We start from the raw sequence: 14,494 nt of genomic DNA on the forward strand, positions 1-14,494 counted from the left end.
TTACTGAGCACCTACTATTTGCGGGGCACTTGCGGGGCCTCCCCTCTCTGTGGTACCTAAGAGTCCCAGCTCAGACAGCATAACGGTTCAGTGGGATGAAGAAAGAAAGGAGGTGGGTGCCCAGGGTGAGAAGTCGGGTGGAGAGGCTGGCCCATCCATCTGTCCGCTTCTCCTGAAGAACTGCGGCTGAACCAGCGGTACCCGGACGACATGTGGGGGAGGGAGGAAGCCCGGCCTGGAAGTGGCGGTGGCGGGTCCCCGGGCAAAGGAAGGGCTCAATTGTGCAAAGGCTTCCTGCCCTGCCAGCTCGCGGGTCCGCCACCGAGCAGCCGCCTTTCTGCGGCCAGCCTGGAGGCGGGGCGGGAAGGCGAAGGCAGCAAAGGGTTACGGGAATAGCTTTCCAATGACAAAGTCTGGAAGGGACCCATGCCTCCGCCCCTCTGCGGGTTAAACTGGCACAGCGCAGGGGGAGGAAAACCAGGGCGATCGGAGCAGATTCTCTCCTCCTGCCCGCCCCCCGGCCGCCGGGCACTCCCCTCCTGGGCCCGCCGTGGAAGCAGCCGGCGTGTGCCTGGGGCAGCGGGTCACGAGGCTCCGCCCCGGCCGTCGGGCCCGGGGGGACGGCACTTTGTTCAGGATGCCGCCTCCCTCCTCATTGTGGGGCTGGGACCGGCGGCTGCCCTAGTGCGGGGCCTGAGCCGGAGTGCGCGGCTGACGCTAACACTGGTGCGAGGGGCCAAGGCGTCCTGGGGAGCCCCGGGAAACTTTGTGCTCGCGAGAAGCGGACCCCGCACCCGCGCTGCCCCGGGGGATGCGCGATTCTGCACGGCGGCGGCGCGATCCCGGAGCCCCGGCGGGCAGACGCTCCGGTGAGTGGCCGGCGCGGGGCAGTCGCGCGGTCGCGGCGCTGGGGTTCTGCCGCTTCCCATTTTGCGGGGCTCGGCTGGCAGGTCCTGCGCGGTCGAGACCAAGCCCTGGAGTAGGGGAGGTTGGTGCCCGAGGGAGACTGCGGGCTGGGCTCGGGAGAGGCGCTGGAATAAATAACAACCAAGATGCTCGCGGCTTCCCGCGAAGGTGTGTGCCCCTTCGATCCCTATGGGACTGATAGCGCGTTTGATTCTGGAGTTGACTCTCTGGGGGGCTGCCTAACTTCAGTCCTTCTGAGCCTCAGTTTCCTTGTTGTGAAATACCCACAATTTAAAGTGCGTTGAGATCTTATCATCAGGAGACACCAGGTGCTGCGTTCTTATACTCGCACCTACACGACAGGCACACACCCTATCCTCACCTCTGCCTTTCGCTGAAGCAAGAGTTAACTCCTCCCATCCCAGCAGGAGCCAGCGGAACAGCTGGGGCAGGTGACCTTGCGGGTCATTCCAGAAAACGTTCCCTGCACCCCAGGGATGCGCCGAGTAGCTCCCTCCCGCCAATCTCCCGGAGGCCGTCCTCTCTGGTGCCCTCCCGGTGCGTCTGGGAGGGGAGAAAGTGGTCCCAGAGGAGAGGGGAGGGAGGAGAACGCAGAAGTTGGGTGATTACGGGAAGCTCACCTGAGCGCTCCCGAGGCTTGGGCTCTGGTCCCTGCTAATCCTCAGAGCCGATAAAAGCTGGTCATAGGATAAAGAAGCAGCCAAGTCTGCAGCGGGCAGAGGGGAGGCAGGAACTGGAGAGGACACGGGTGGCGGGTGGCGGGGGCGGTGTGTAGGGGTGACGTCCACCCGGCAGAGAGGGTTCCTTGTCCCTCGGAGCCGAACACAGGAAAATCAGCTGGTGAGTCAATGGGACTTTGTTAGGATAGTCACAGGGCGCAGCTGGCGCCGGCTTAAGGGAAGAGCTGGATCCCCCCTTGATAACATGCTGTTTATCTGGCTTCCTGTTTCAGTGATTGGGATACCATTGGCTCGTTCAAATTCAATGCTGAGAAGCCTGTGGCCACGTTCGTTCACTGTGCAAAAGCAGAGGGCTTTCCTGGGTTTTCATTTGTGGGCTAGCTCTTGTTCCCCGTACATGAGGTCCCCTGCAACTCACTTGTAATGGAGCTGAAGACTTCATACAAAGAATGGCCTCCCCAGGAGGAGGATGGGACACTGCAGAGATCTTGGCTTACTTTAGGCCAGATATATATATGTATATGATTCCAGCTTGCTTATGACTTAAAAAAAAAAAAAATCCTTCTTTGACTTGGTTGGTGTGTCTTTGGGATTGACCTAAGAAGGGAGACAGAGGGAACAGCTCTGTGGATTTCGTCTTCTAAGATGAGCTTCCTAGTGATATGTGCTTTCACCACCGGTTTCTAGGGGAAATTTTCAATCATCAGCTTTTAGTTCTCTATCTGGCTGTGTTGCTAATCACCTGGATGATCGGAGGGCAAATAATTCCTCACGTCTCTGTCCTGGTTTTCACTTCTGTAAAGTGGAGCCAGGAAAAATTGCTACTGTTGGAAGAATGAAGAAAGTTTTTCAGATTTGGGCTCCAGCCCGTAGGGTCTATTTCCTGAACTTTTCAGGTGAAAGAGAACACCAGGTGAAAGAGAACACCATTTCCAGGTGAAAGAGAACAGCCCTTAATCTGAACTTCTTCAGCAGTTTATCTGATTTCCCTTGGGGCAGGTCTCACATTCCGCTTTGTGTTTTTTTTGTTTTTGTTGATTGTCAGTGTGCCATGCTTTGTATTTTAGATATTTGGGTGTTTGTGCACACGCCTATCTTCTTGTGAGTACCTTCCAGCCAAACACCCTATCTGACCATCCACAACACTCAGCACACAGTAGGCACTTTATAGATGTTTGCCAAATTAATGAAATTGTGGAGAAAATCTAAGTAGCATTCAAAGGCCTCCCATCTCACTTAAGTGCCATTTATTCATTCTTTGGGAGTTGATTTGCTCCCCCAGACCCCCTCCACCTCTTTTTTCCTCAAAACACAGTCCCTAAAAATGTTGATTTGCGGCAGGGTGTGGTGGCTCAAGCCTGTAATCCCAGCACTTTGGGAGGCCGAGACGGGTGGATCATGAGGGCAGGAGATCAAGACCATCCTGGCTAACATGGTGAAACCCCGTCTCTACCAAAAAATGCAAAAGACTAGCCGGGCATGGTGGCGGACGCCTGTAGTCCCAGCTATTTGGGAGGCTGAGGCAGGAGAATGGTGTAAACCCGGGAGGCAGAGCTTGCAGTGAGCTGAGATCGGGCCACTGCACTCTAGCCTGGGTGACAGAGCGAGACTCCGTCTCAAAAAAAAAAAAAAAAAGTGTTGATTTGCCCACAGGTAAGTAGGCAAGCTTTGAATATTTGGGCTTTTTCTGGGATCTGGCTTCTTTGGTAAGCCTTGGCCTGGGGAAACTGAAAACAAGAATGCTGTTTTGGCCAGGTGCAGTGGCTCATGCCCGTGAGACTGGCGGATCACCTGAGGTCAAGAGTTCGAGACCAGTCTGGACAACGTGGTGAAACCCTGTCTCTACTAAAAGTATGAACATTAGCTGGGCGTGGTGGCGGGTACCTGTAATCCCAGCGACTTGTGAGGCCGAGACAGGAGAATTGCTTAAACCCGGGAGGCAGAGGTTTCAGTGAGCCGAGATCACGCCATTGCACTCCAGCCTGGGTGACAAGAGTTAAACTTTGTCACTCTTTGTGCTATTTTTCCTTTCTTGCCTAATCTGGTCCCCTCCTGAGTCCCTGTGAACCTCTGGTATCAACTCAGTTTGGGCCTAGTAGAAAGGAGTGGCCTAGAATAGAAAAGTCTCCTACCCATCTTTTATAATTTGTTGCTCTTTTTGCCTTCCTATTTCCAATCAGTGTCACTTCCCTCTTCTTTTAAAGTTCTTTTGAATTCTTATAAGGGTTTGGCCTTTAAGAAAAATCAGAATGTCAAAGTTGAAAGTATCTCTACTCCTCCCAACCCCTGCCCTTCTCCCCTTTACAGACAAGAATGAAGGCCCACTGAAGGGAAGGGATGGACTCAGATCTACACAGTTGGGGTACTGCAGAAGCCCTCCTAGAATGCAGGGCTTCTGGCTTTCAGTTTAGGGCTCATTCCCTTTCAACAAATCACTGGAAATTTTTATCTTCCTAGCGTTTCCATCTCAGCAGATGTTACTTAGCTGTTAGCAAGAGAGAGAGGAACAGAAACATAGCAAAGGTCAAGAGAGCTATCTCTGGGATGGAGCCACCCATCAGCTTTTCAACGTGGAGAGCTAAGAAATGTGGCAATACTTGGCAAACACTTCATCTTTCTGGCCCCTAGTCGCACACAAAAAATAATAATTAAAAACACTTTTAGTTCCTTCTTCAACTTAAAAATACCCCTCCAACGAGTCTAGCGAAAAACACCCTCCACGGTAAACAGTTTCCTGGGCCTAATCTGTTCCCTTAACCTCCTGGGAAGGCTGATTCAGGCCTGATTTCCTCTGAGAGGCCTGCGATTTTGCTTCCCAGCTTCCTGTGACTCTTGAGACATGAAGCGAGGCAGGATGGCTGAGACTCAGGCCACTCTGACCTGCCTGTGGATGTGGTTCAAGTTCTGACACATGTCCTGTGCAGTTCACACTACCATCCCCATCAGATCTATTTGCTCTACTTAATTTTAATATGAGATGCACTAATATGCATACAAAATTAAAGGCGCTGATGCATGTGCCTCTGCCAAGGACCGTTACTAACAAGATGATTCCACTTCAAAAGACTGCAAGACTGTTCTGATACCCAATCCTCAGATGCTCTGAAAGCTTTCATAAATGGAATTGTTTCTTAATTTCCTTTTTGGCCTGTGCATTACTGGTGTGTAGAAACACAGCTGATTTTTGTGTGTTGATCTTGTCCCTTGCAATTTTGCTGAATTTATTAGCTCTAGTAGCTTATTTGTTTTTGGATTCTTTGGGATTTTCTATACATAGGATCATGTCAGCTGTGAATAGAAATAGTTTTACATCTTCCTTTCCAATTTGAATGCCTTTTATTTATTTTTCTTGCCTAAGTGCTCTGGCTAGAACTTTCAGTGAAAGCAGGCATCCTTCCCTTGTTCTTGATCTTAGGGGGATTTCTGGATTTTAGCCTTTCACCAGTGAGTGTGATGTTAGCTGTGGGCTTTTCATAAATGTCTTCTGTGTTGAGGAAATCATCTTCTATTTCTAGTTTTCTAAGCATTTTTTTTAAAATCACAAATGGGTGTTGAATTTTATGTCAGATACTTTTTTCTGTATCACTCGAGATAATCATGTGACTTGCTTTCTGTTTCCTTCATTGTATTAGTGTGGGACATTACACTGATTGTTTTTCTTATGTCGAACCACTCTTTAATTCCTGGGATAAATCCCTCTGAAGGTTGTTTTTTTTTTTAATCTGCAAAGTTTCTTTTTTTTTTTTTTTTCTTTAAAAAGACGATAAAATTTGACTAAGTGCTACCATTGTACATTAGGGTTGATTGACGTATTTAACTATACTTTTCATTATGATTAGTGTACTTTAAACATTTAAAAATTGTATTGTGGTAAACATGTACAACCTACAATTTACCATTTTAGCCACTTCTAAGTGTCATTAGTTCAGTGGCATTAAATGCATTTGCATTGTTGTATAACCATCACCAGCAGCCATCTCAGGAACTTTTTTACATTCCCAAACTTAAACTCTATACTCATGAAAGAGTAACTCTCCATTCCCCTTCCCCCCTCCCCAAGGCCCTGGCAACCACCATTTTACTTCCCATCTCTATGAATTTGTAAACATTTTTTAATAAGAAGTTAGGCATTAAAGGGTTAAAGGGCTTTATCTTCCTGTCTTCCAATTTCCCACCAACTCCCTCTAGCCGGAGGGGCCACACTGGCCCTGATGCAGAGATGAACTGATTCCTGGTCATCCTGAGACTCAGAGGGCACCACGCCCAGCCTCAGCGCAGGCTTCATTTCCTCTAGCTCAGGGGTTCTCCGTTTTGGTTTGCACATTAGCACCACCTGGGGAGCTTTTAAAAATGACCGATTCCTGGGCCCATCCCCAGAGATTCAGCTTCACTTGGTTTGGAATGTGGCTTCAGTGTCTGTCATTTTTAAAAGCTCCCTAGGTGATTCTGATGCACTGTGAGGGTTAGAACTACTCAATGGTTGAGGTGATTTATTCCCTGGAACCCTTGACTGGTCACAGCTTTCAATGATGCAATTCCCTCCCCATCTGGTCAGTAAAACTGACCCACTTTACATCCCTTCCCTGATTTTAAAATCCATTCGTAAATAGAGTATATGCCAACTTCCGTAGAATTAAACTTTCAAAGTTGGAAAGAACCTTAAGTGTCATGTAGCTTTTTCTATTCCAGATACATCAAATCCCCCTAAAACATCCCCCTCAGAGGTCATCCAGCTTGGACACCTCTGTTGCTAGGGCATTCCCAGCAACACTATGTTGAAATCATCTTATTCCATATTTGGACAGCTCTTTCAGAGTTCCTCCTTAACGTTAATCTGTCATGGACATGACTTCCGCTCATTGGTGAAAGATCCCAAAAGCTTAGCGGCCTTCACTAAAATGCATCCCTGAATAAAGTGGAGGATATTCAAAATAAGTCGTGCAGAATAAGTGTGATTGCCTACAAAGTGTCAGCCTTTCAATATTTGGGAAAAACTACCATGCATCTTTTCTTCTCTGGTCTTGGTATCCCCACTTCCTTCAGATCTTCACTGGATGTGTCCCCAGGTTTTTTCAAGGAAGATTTATGTATGATGTAATAGCAGGATTGTGGACCATGACATAACCAAGACTTGAAGTCAAGGTTCAAACATTGGCTTTGCACCTGAAGTCCTTAGCAAGATGAGCATTAGGAAATATTGGCAATTGAAATTATATCCTCCACATGAGTGTCATTGCTACACTCTGTGTGACCTTAGGCAGGCCATGGAAACTCTTAGAGACTCTGTTTCTTCCCCAGGAAAAATGGACTGAAAATCCCTTACTCCTGGGACAGTGTTTTCCAACTTGCCTCAGCTTTTAATCTTAACCTCTTCCCTCTTCTCCTCGCCACTCCACAACCCCACACCTGCAGCAGTGATTCCTATGATCTGGTTATTTCAAAAAATATAGTCAAAGAGTGACTGCGTGAATCAAATGAGACCATGTCAGACCTGACTCAGTCTCTGGGATGCTCAATGTGTGTGCTTAATAAACGCCAGATTTAATCTTTTTTCTTTTCTTTCTTTTTTTTATTTTTATTTTTATTTTATTTGAGACAGAGTCTCTCTCTCTGTCACCCAGGCATGCAGCTTTTTGTTTTCCAGATACATGCTGGCCAGGCTGGTCTTGAACTCTTGGCCTCAAGTGATCCTCCTGCCTCTGCCACCCAAAGTGTTGAGGATTACAGGCATGAGCCACTACGCCCAGCCTCATCCTATTTCTTACTTACCTTCCTCATTATACGCATCACCCTTAAAATGCTAGTTTCTCTTGTTTGAAGGTGTGTCTGGAATGAGGTGCACCACTCCACTTATGAGCTTACTGGCACAGGTCAGCCATAGGCAGATCACCTATTTATTAGCAGATTTTCTTTTCAATTTGTAGATTGCCCCTGAAAACCTGAGAACTGGGCTGACTCAGAAGGGATAAATGAAGGCATAAAGGAATGAGAGTCTGACTGTATCTTTGCTATTTACTGTTTGTTGTTTAGTTATTTCATCTTGTTTTGGTGTTATCTAATTTTTTGGTAGACTTCAAGCATAGCAGAGAATAGGTCCATAATAAATGATTGCAAGAGTCAGTTACCGGTGCCTTTTTCCCAGTTCATTGGTGCAGATAATTGAGTTGACTGGGAAGGAGTATCTGGGTTCTGGGTAATGCCAAGATACCAACTGCTCTCTTCCTGCTTTTCCTTTAACAAAGGAGAGACAGCTGATGAGACACACGGTTAGGGGGCCCCAGCCAGGACCCACAGGAAGCAGCTGCCTGCCTTGTCTCTCATCTGGGACCATTCTGTAAGGCCCTCTGGCTCTCCTTCCCCAGAGCTTCAGGAGGAGGGCTGGATTGCATGGCACAGTCTGCAGTATTGCGTGCTGCCTGTTGGACCCCGGCTTTTTGTGCTCTTCATCACCCTCTGGGTATAGTCCGCTTTACCAAGGAGATTTAGGAAGGTGTCAGCCACACTTACCCCGACCTCACTGGGTGAGACTGTGGAAGCTGCACCCTCAAGGCCCATGCCTAGTTCCCAGGGGGAGGGGAAAGGGCTACATGACAGTTAAGGTGCTTTCCTATGGTGCAAGCTCCCCCCCCGCACACAAGGTTTTATTTTGAAAACTGTCAGATAAGTAGAGAAGGTGAAAGACTGACTAGTACGATGAATGTCTACATTCACTGATTGTTGACATTTTGCTAGATTGCTCTCTATATCAATCAATCTATATAATATTTTTCTGAGCCACTTAAAAGTCATTTGTTGCCAGGCCTGGTGGCTCACACCTGTAATCCCAGAACTTTGGGATGCCAAAGTGGGTGGATCACGAGGTCAGGAGATCTAGACCATCCTGGTCCAAACCCCGATGGTGAAACCCCATCTCTACTAAAAATACAAAAATTAGCCGGGCATTGTGGTGGGTGCCTGTAATCCCAGCTACTCAGGAGGCTGAGGCAAGAGAATCACTTGAACCCGGGAGGCAGAGGTTGCAGTGAGCCGAGATGGCACCACTACACTCCGGTCTGGGAGATACAGCGAAACTCTGTCTCAAAAAAAAAAAAAAAAAAAAAAAGGTAATTTGTTGACATCATGATACTTAATCCTTCAACACTTAAGCATGTTATTTCCAAAGAACAAGGACATTCTTTTTTTTTTTTTGAGATGGAGTTTCACTCTTGTTGCCCAAGCTGGAGTGCAATGGCACGATCTCGGCTCACTGCAACTTCCATCTCCTGGGTTCAAGCAATTCTCCTGCTTAGCCTCCCAAGTAGCTGGGATTACAGGCATGTGCCACCATGCCCAGCTATTTTTTTGTAATTTTAGTAGAGACAGGGTTTCTCCATGTTGTTCAGGCTGGTCTCAAACTCCCGACCTCAGGTGATCTGTCCACCTCGGCCTCCCAAAGTGCTGAGATTACAGGTGTGAACCACCACGCCCGGCCAAACAAGGACATTCTTCTATGAAACTACAGTACCACAATCACACCCATTAATACTGGATTTAACAGAACTGTTTCATATATGGCCATAATCAGGTTTTCCAGTAGTTTCCCAAATGCCTTTTTGAGAGTGCTGTATACTTTTTCTGAATCCGTAGCCTGCTGAGTTAGGGCCTAAATTGAAATTTTCTCTCTCAGCAAAAGGGAAATAAGGTCATGATCCCTAAAACTGGGATAGTGACCCACGGGAAGAGAAGCACTTTGACTTATATCATTTCATGTAATCGTTCCAACAAGTTAGCAAGATAGGTACCAGTATTCTCTCCATTTTACTGGTTAGGAAATTGCAGTTCAGAGAGTTATCTAAGCTGCCCAAATGGTATGAGCCATTATTACCACTCCATGCTGCATGTCATATGTAATAATGATAAAAAAATAAGAGGTTATATTTGTAAAAACCTGCGTCATTCACATTCCACACATTCTGTATCCTCTTCACTAGGTCTTTTTTTTTCTTTTTTCTTTCTTTTTTTTTTGAGACGGATTCTCACTCTTTGCCCAGGCTAGTGTGCAGTGGCGCGATCTTGGCTCACTGCAACCTCTGCCTCCCAGGTTCAAGCAATTCTCTGCCTCAGCCTTCCAAGTAGCTGGGATTACAGGCACCTGCCACCATGCCCAGCTAATTTTTGTGTTTTTAGTAGAGATGGGGTTTCACCATCTTGGACAGGCTGGTCTTGAACTCCTGACCTTGTGATCTACCCACCTCAGCCTCCCAAAGTGCTGAAATTACAGACATGAGCCACTACCCCCGGCCCACTAGGTCTTACGAGGTGTTAGCACATGCTATGCTGTCCCCATTTGACAGAGGAGGAAAGTGAGGCTCTAAGACTGGAATTTAATAATATTTATGTAGTCATGATCATGTAAATGATATTTACTGATAATCTTTAAGCAGAGCTCAATATACTTCGTTTTAGTTGCTGGGCAGGCTGTAAATAGCAATCAATAAAGGTGTAATTGCCAAGGCAGGAGGATTGCTTGAGGTCAGAATTCAAGACCAGTCTGGGAAACTTAGCAAGACTCACCCCCCCAATCTGTACAAAACATTAAAAAATTAGCCAGGCATGATGGTGCATGCCTATAGTATGGTCCTCCTGCCACAGCTACTTGGGAAGTTGAGGCAGGAGGAGCAATCACTTGATCCCAGCCAGGAGTTTGAGGTTGCAGTGAGCTATGATTGCACCACTGCACTCCAGCCTGGGTGACAGAGCAAGATCCCATCTCTTAAAAAAGTACATAAAAGTGAATAAAGGTGTTACTGACTGAAGAAGAGAGGTAGAAGAGGGATGAGGAGGGTCTCTAATACTCTCCTCTTCTACTGAGGGGATTCAAGAGTCTGTCAAAGTGTTAGAAAACAAGAAACCAAATGTTAAGATCAAAGGTACAAGATTACTCATAAAAGTAACTAAAATCAAATATCGGGAGGAAAAAAAGGAGAAAGAGAGTTGGGTTTAGTGTAAGTGCTCTAAACTTGTCTAACTTCTTTGGTAATGATAGATATTGTCTATAGGCGGCAAAACAGAATAGTTATTAGTATGTTATCTAGAGTTTACGTGGATAACCACCAAAGGAACTAATAACAGAAAACTATTTGCACAATAGAATGGAGTTGGGAAGAGGTGGGACAGGAAAATGTTGCTTATTATTATAAGGTCTTCTGTACAATTTGATGGTGACCACCCATAATAGTAGTGAGGAAGGCAGGCTTTAGATTCAGATATTCTAGTTTCTTATTTTTCTTTTCTTCTTCTTTCCTTCCTTCCTTCCTTCCTTCCTTCCTTCCTTCCTTCCTCCCTTCCTTCCTTCCTTCTCTTCATTTCTTTTTGTTTTGACAAGGTCTCACTCTCTCACCCAGGCTGGAGTGCAGTGAAACAACCATGGCTCATTGTAGCCTCAACCTCCCCAGGCTCAGATGATCCTCCCACTGCAGCCTCCCCAGGAGCTAGGATTACAGGCATGTACCACCACGTCTGGCTAATTTTTGCATTTTTTTAGAGATGGGGTTTTGCCATGTTGCCAGGCTGGTCTCAAACTCTTAGGCTCAAGCGATCCACCTGCTTCAACCTCCCAAAGTTCTGGGATTACAGGCATGTGCCAAAGTGTGTGGCCTTTTGGTTTCTAAATACACAGAGGTGAGCAGGACAAAAGACCTGGCCTTGGAGGAAGCTTTTCTGCAATGCTAAGCAGAGAGACGACTGTCTTAAGACCTGGGTGACGGCTGTGCACGGTGGCTCACACCTGTAATCCCAGCACTTTGGGAGGCCAAAGTGGGCAGATCACACTGTCAGGAGATCGAGACCATCCTGGCTAACACAGTGAAACCCCGTCTCTGCTAAAAATACAAAAAAATTAGCTGGGCGTGATGGTGGGCGCCTGGAGTCCCAGCTACTCAGGAGGCTGAGGCAGGAGAAAGATGTGAACCCGGGAGGCGGAGCTTACAGTGAGCTGAGATCCCGCCACTGCGCTCCAGCCTGGGCGACAGAGCGAGACTCCATCTCAAAAAAAAAAAAAAAGAAAAGACCTGGGTGCCCACCGGGCATGCTCACCCAGAAAGAGCTCCAGGACTCAGCATGCCCAGAAGGATGCGCCCACACTCTATATCCCACATGAATTGCTAAATTTTTGTTGTAATTAAAATATATATAATTTAGTTTTTTTTTTTTTTTAAGAGATAGGGTCTCAACCTGTTGCCCAGGCTGGAGTGCAGTGGCACCAATGTGGCTCACTGCAGCCTTGCTTCCAGGGCTCAAGTGATCCTCCTGCCTCAACCTCCTAAGCAGCTGGGACTACAGGCGCCCGCCACCACACCCGGCTAATTTTTGTATATTTTGTAGAGACCGGGTCTCACTACGTTGCCCAGGTTGGTCCCAAACTCCTGGCCTCAGGATTGCTTCCCACCTTGGCCTCCCAAAGCATTTGGATTATAAGTGTGAGCCACCGTCCTCGGCCTATAATTTCACTTTTAAAAGTATTTGGATATCAGCAATTCATTTATTAATACTTTTAAATTGGCTATTTCTTGGTAACCCTGAACATTTGCAGAAATTACTGGATCAGAAGAAAAAATTTACTTATAAATTATTTTCAAATAGAATGCATTTTTGGGAAGCTAAATTTAAGTACTGAAGAAGTAGACACAATGTTACTTTTTATAGATGTTTGATTAAATCTTGATTAACTTCAATTTTGTAGCTTTATGTTTGTATTGTGGAACGCGGGGCCTCTGAAAAGCTCCTCGGCTCTGCCCTTCTGTCCTGGGAACAGGTGAGGTGGGTGGTCTATGTATGGCCCTGAAGGTGTCTCTTGGCAAGTGTTTGAGACCCACACCACTCTGGAGCCGTCACAACCTGACCCTGAGGATGGAGGTTGGCTTGACTGAAGTTGCAGGAGCTAAATCCCATCCTGCTATCAGAGTTCTTCCTCAGGCCTTCACTGCCAAAGTTCCTCTGGTCTACTCTATGGTCCATGCTGAATGACTTCATATCCATCCTCTCATTTACTCTTCATGGCAACCTTATGAGGTGGGCAGGACAAATATTTCCCTTTCTGTAGATGTCAAAATCGGACTCAGAGGCTAAGCAACTTACCCAAAGCCATATCACTTCAGGGAATGAGTTGGGGAACCCAAGTCTTCCGACTCCTGTTCTTTGTCCTTTCCAATATACTCCAGGGTCATGTATAGCAGAAGGGGCCAGTGGACTGGTGTCTTTTTTTTTTTTTCTTGAGAAAGGGTCTTACTTTTTTGCCTAGGCTAGAGTGCAGTGATGCAATCATAGCTCACTGCAGCCTCAACCTCTCAGGCTCAAGTGATCTTCCCATCTCAGCCTCCTGAGTACCTGGGATTACAGGAGCACACCACCACACTTGACTAACTTTTACATTTTTTGTAGAGACAAGGTCTCACTATGTCGCCCAGGCTGGTCTGGAACTCCCAGGCTCAAGTGATCTTCCCATCTCGGCCTCCCAAAGTGCTGGGATTACAAGCATGAGCCACCTCGCCCAGCGCCACAGTGTCTTTAATGGCTCATAGAACTTAACCACAGACATCGTGTCTGTTATACAAATGCAGAAATCATATTGAGCTTTTAAATTTACTTTGCTGTCGCATTTATTTTGACAAGTCCTTAAGATTTATTTTTCAATAAAAGCTACTTTAAAGTACATCACCAATTTTATCACTCCTGCTCATTTTTACCCAGCCAAAAAAACAATGTAAAAGTGTTATGTTTTAAGGTTCTGTTTCTCATTTTCTCATCAGAGTTGAAAATTACCATTGTGCATGAATTTAGGCTGTGTTAGGCTGGCAACCCATTAAAACTTCTCTGCTTTTTAGGTGGTCTGGAGCTAATAAGCCGGCCCCTCCTGATTTACACATCTCCTGTGAGAACCAGTGTCTCTCTCACTCATTACCAATCTCTTTTCTAAATGTCATCACCAAGATGCCACATCACCCCTCTTAGTCATCTCTCCACTTCCTCTTGCTGGCCATGGCCAGAAAGAAATCAGGGGCCGTAGGGAGGCCTAGAAAGTGACCACAGAGTTGGGGGTGGCTGTGGGAAGTGGATGGGAATGGCCATTGCTGAGCTGGCCACAGAGACTGTGACAAAGACAAAGGCCTCTGTGTTTGGGATGGCAGGGAGGGGGCCAGACGCCGAGTCGGGGCCGGCATGCTGATAGTCTGGGAAAGGCCTCCCAGGGCAGAGGAAAGCCCATAAGGCCACTCTCAGTTGGCCGCTCTTAGCACTTGGAAGTAGCTTAGTTGGGTCCTGGTACACAGTAGGGACTCAGCAAACATTTGTTGATTGATTACTTGGCAGGGTGGTGGGTTGGGGGTAAAGGATGCCTTTAAGCTGAGGTGGGTAAAGGGAATGTCCTTTCCCTTTCTCCTGCCCATGGGAGCGCTGTCAGTCCTGAATTTCCCTGGCTTATTTAGAGGCCACCTCTTTGCTTCCTTGACCTCTCCCTGACATTGGGCCTCTGAGGCATGTGGGGTAATGCACAGGCTTTGGAGTCAGTCTGACCTGGGTTCCTACAACCTCCTTGAGCCTCAATTTTCTCGTAAAATGCGGGCAATAATACTCAGGCCAGGGAATGTGAAGATCATTCTAGAAGGTGTTAAGCACCCTCTGGTCTAGAGCCAATGTTGGTCATTCTCATGGTCCTGAATCTGGATGCCCCGTGGCTCGCTGCACCCCCATGTGTAAAATAAATCCTTGATCCACTGAATGTACACCGGACAGGCAAAGGGGTGGAGCGAAGCCAAGGATGCCTCATTCAGCCCCAGCCATGCAGACTATACTTCGGGGTAGATTTATCCCCAAATGGATGTTTACGTACCAGAAGGGGGATGCTTCCCTGT

At 47.0% G+C, this 14,494-nt stretch overlaps 1 protein-coding gene across 12 annotated transcripts in view; it reads left to right on the forward strand.

Annotated features, from left to right (window-relative positions):
* The first annotated feature begins 458 nt into the window (after positions 1 to 458).
* The window catches only part of NAV1 (neuron navigator 1), a 288,011-nt gene continuing 273,975 nt past the window's right edge, over positions 459 to 14,494 (forward strand). For 11 of the 12 annotated variants that reach the window (XM_033197725.1, XM_033197726.1, XM_033197728.1 and 8 more), the window contains exon 1: positions 684 to 869. The gene's annotated coding sequence lies outside the window, so the exon portion shown is untranslated. Of the gene's footprint in view, positions 870 to 14,494 lie in introns of all 12 variants that reach the window. The other variant, XM_033197735.1, reaches the window with a different exon arrangement.

The sequence above is a fragment of the Trachypithecus francoisi genome, unplaced genomic scaffold, assembly GCF_009764315.1.
Source record: "Trachypithecus francoisi isolate TF-2019V2 unplaced genomic scaffold, Tfra_2.0 Lachesis_group5, whole genome shotgun sequence".
NCBI lineage: Eukaryota > Metazoa > Chordata > Mammalia > Primates > Cercopithecidae > Trachypithecus > Trachypithecus francoisi.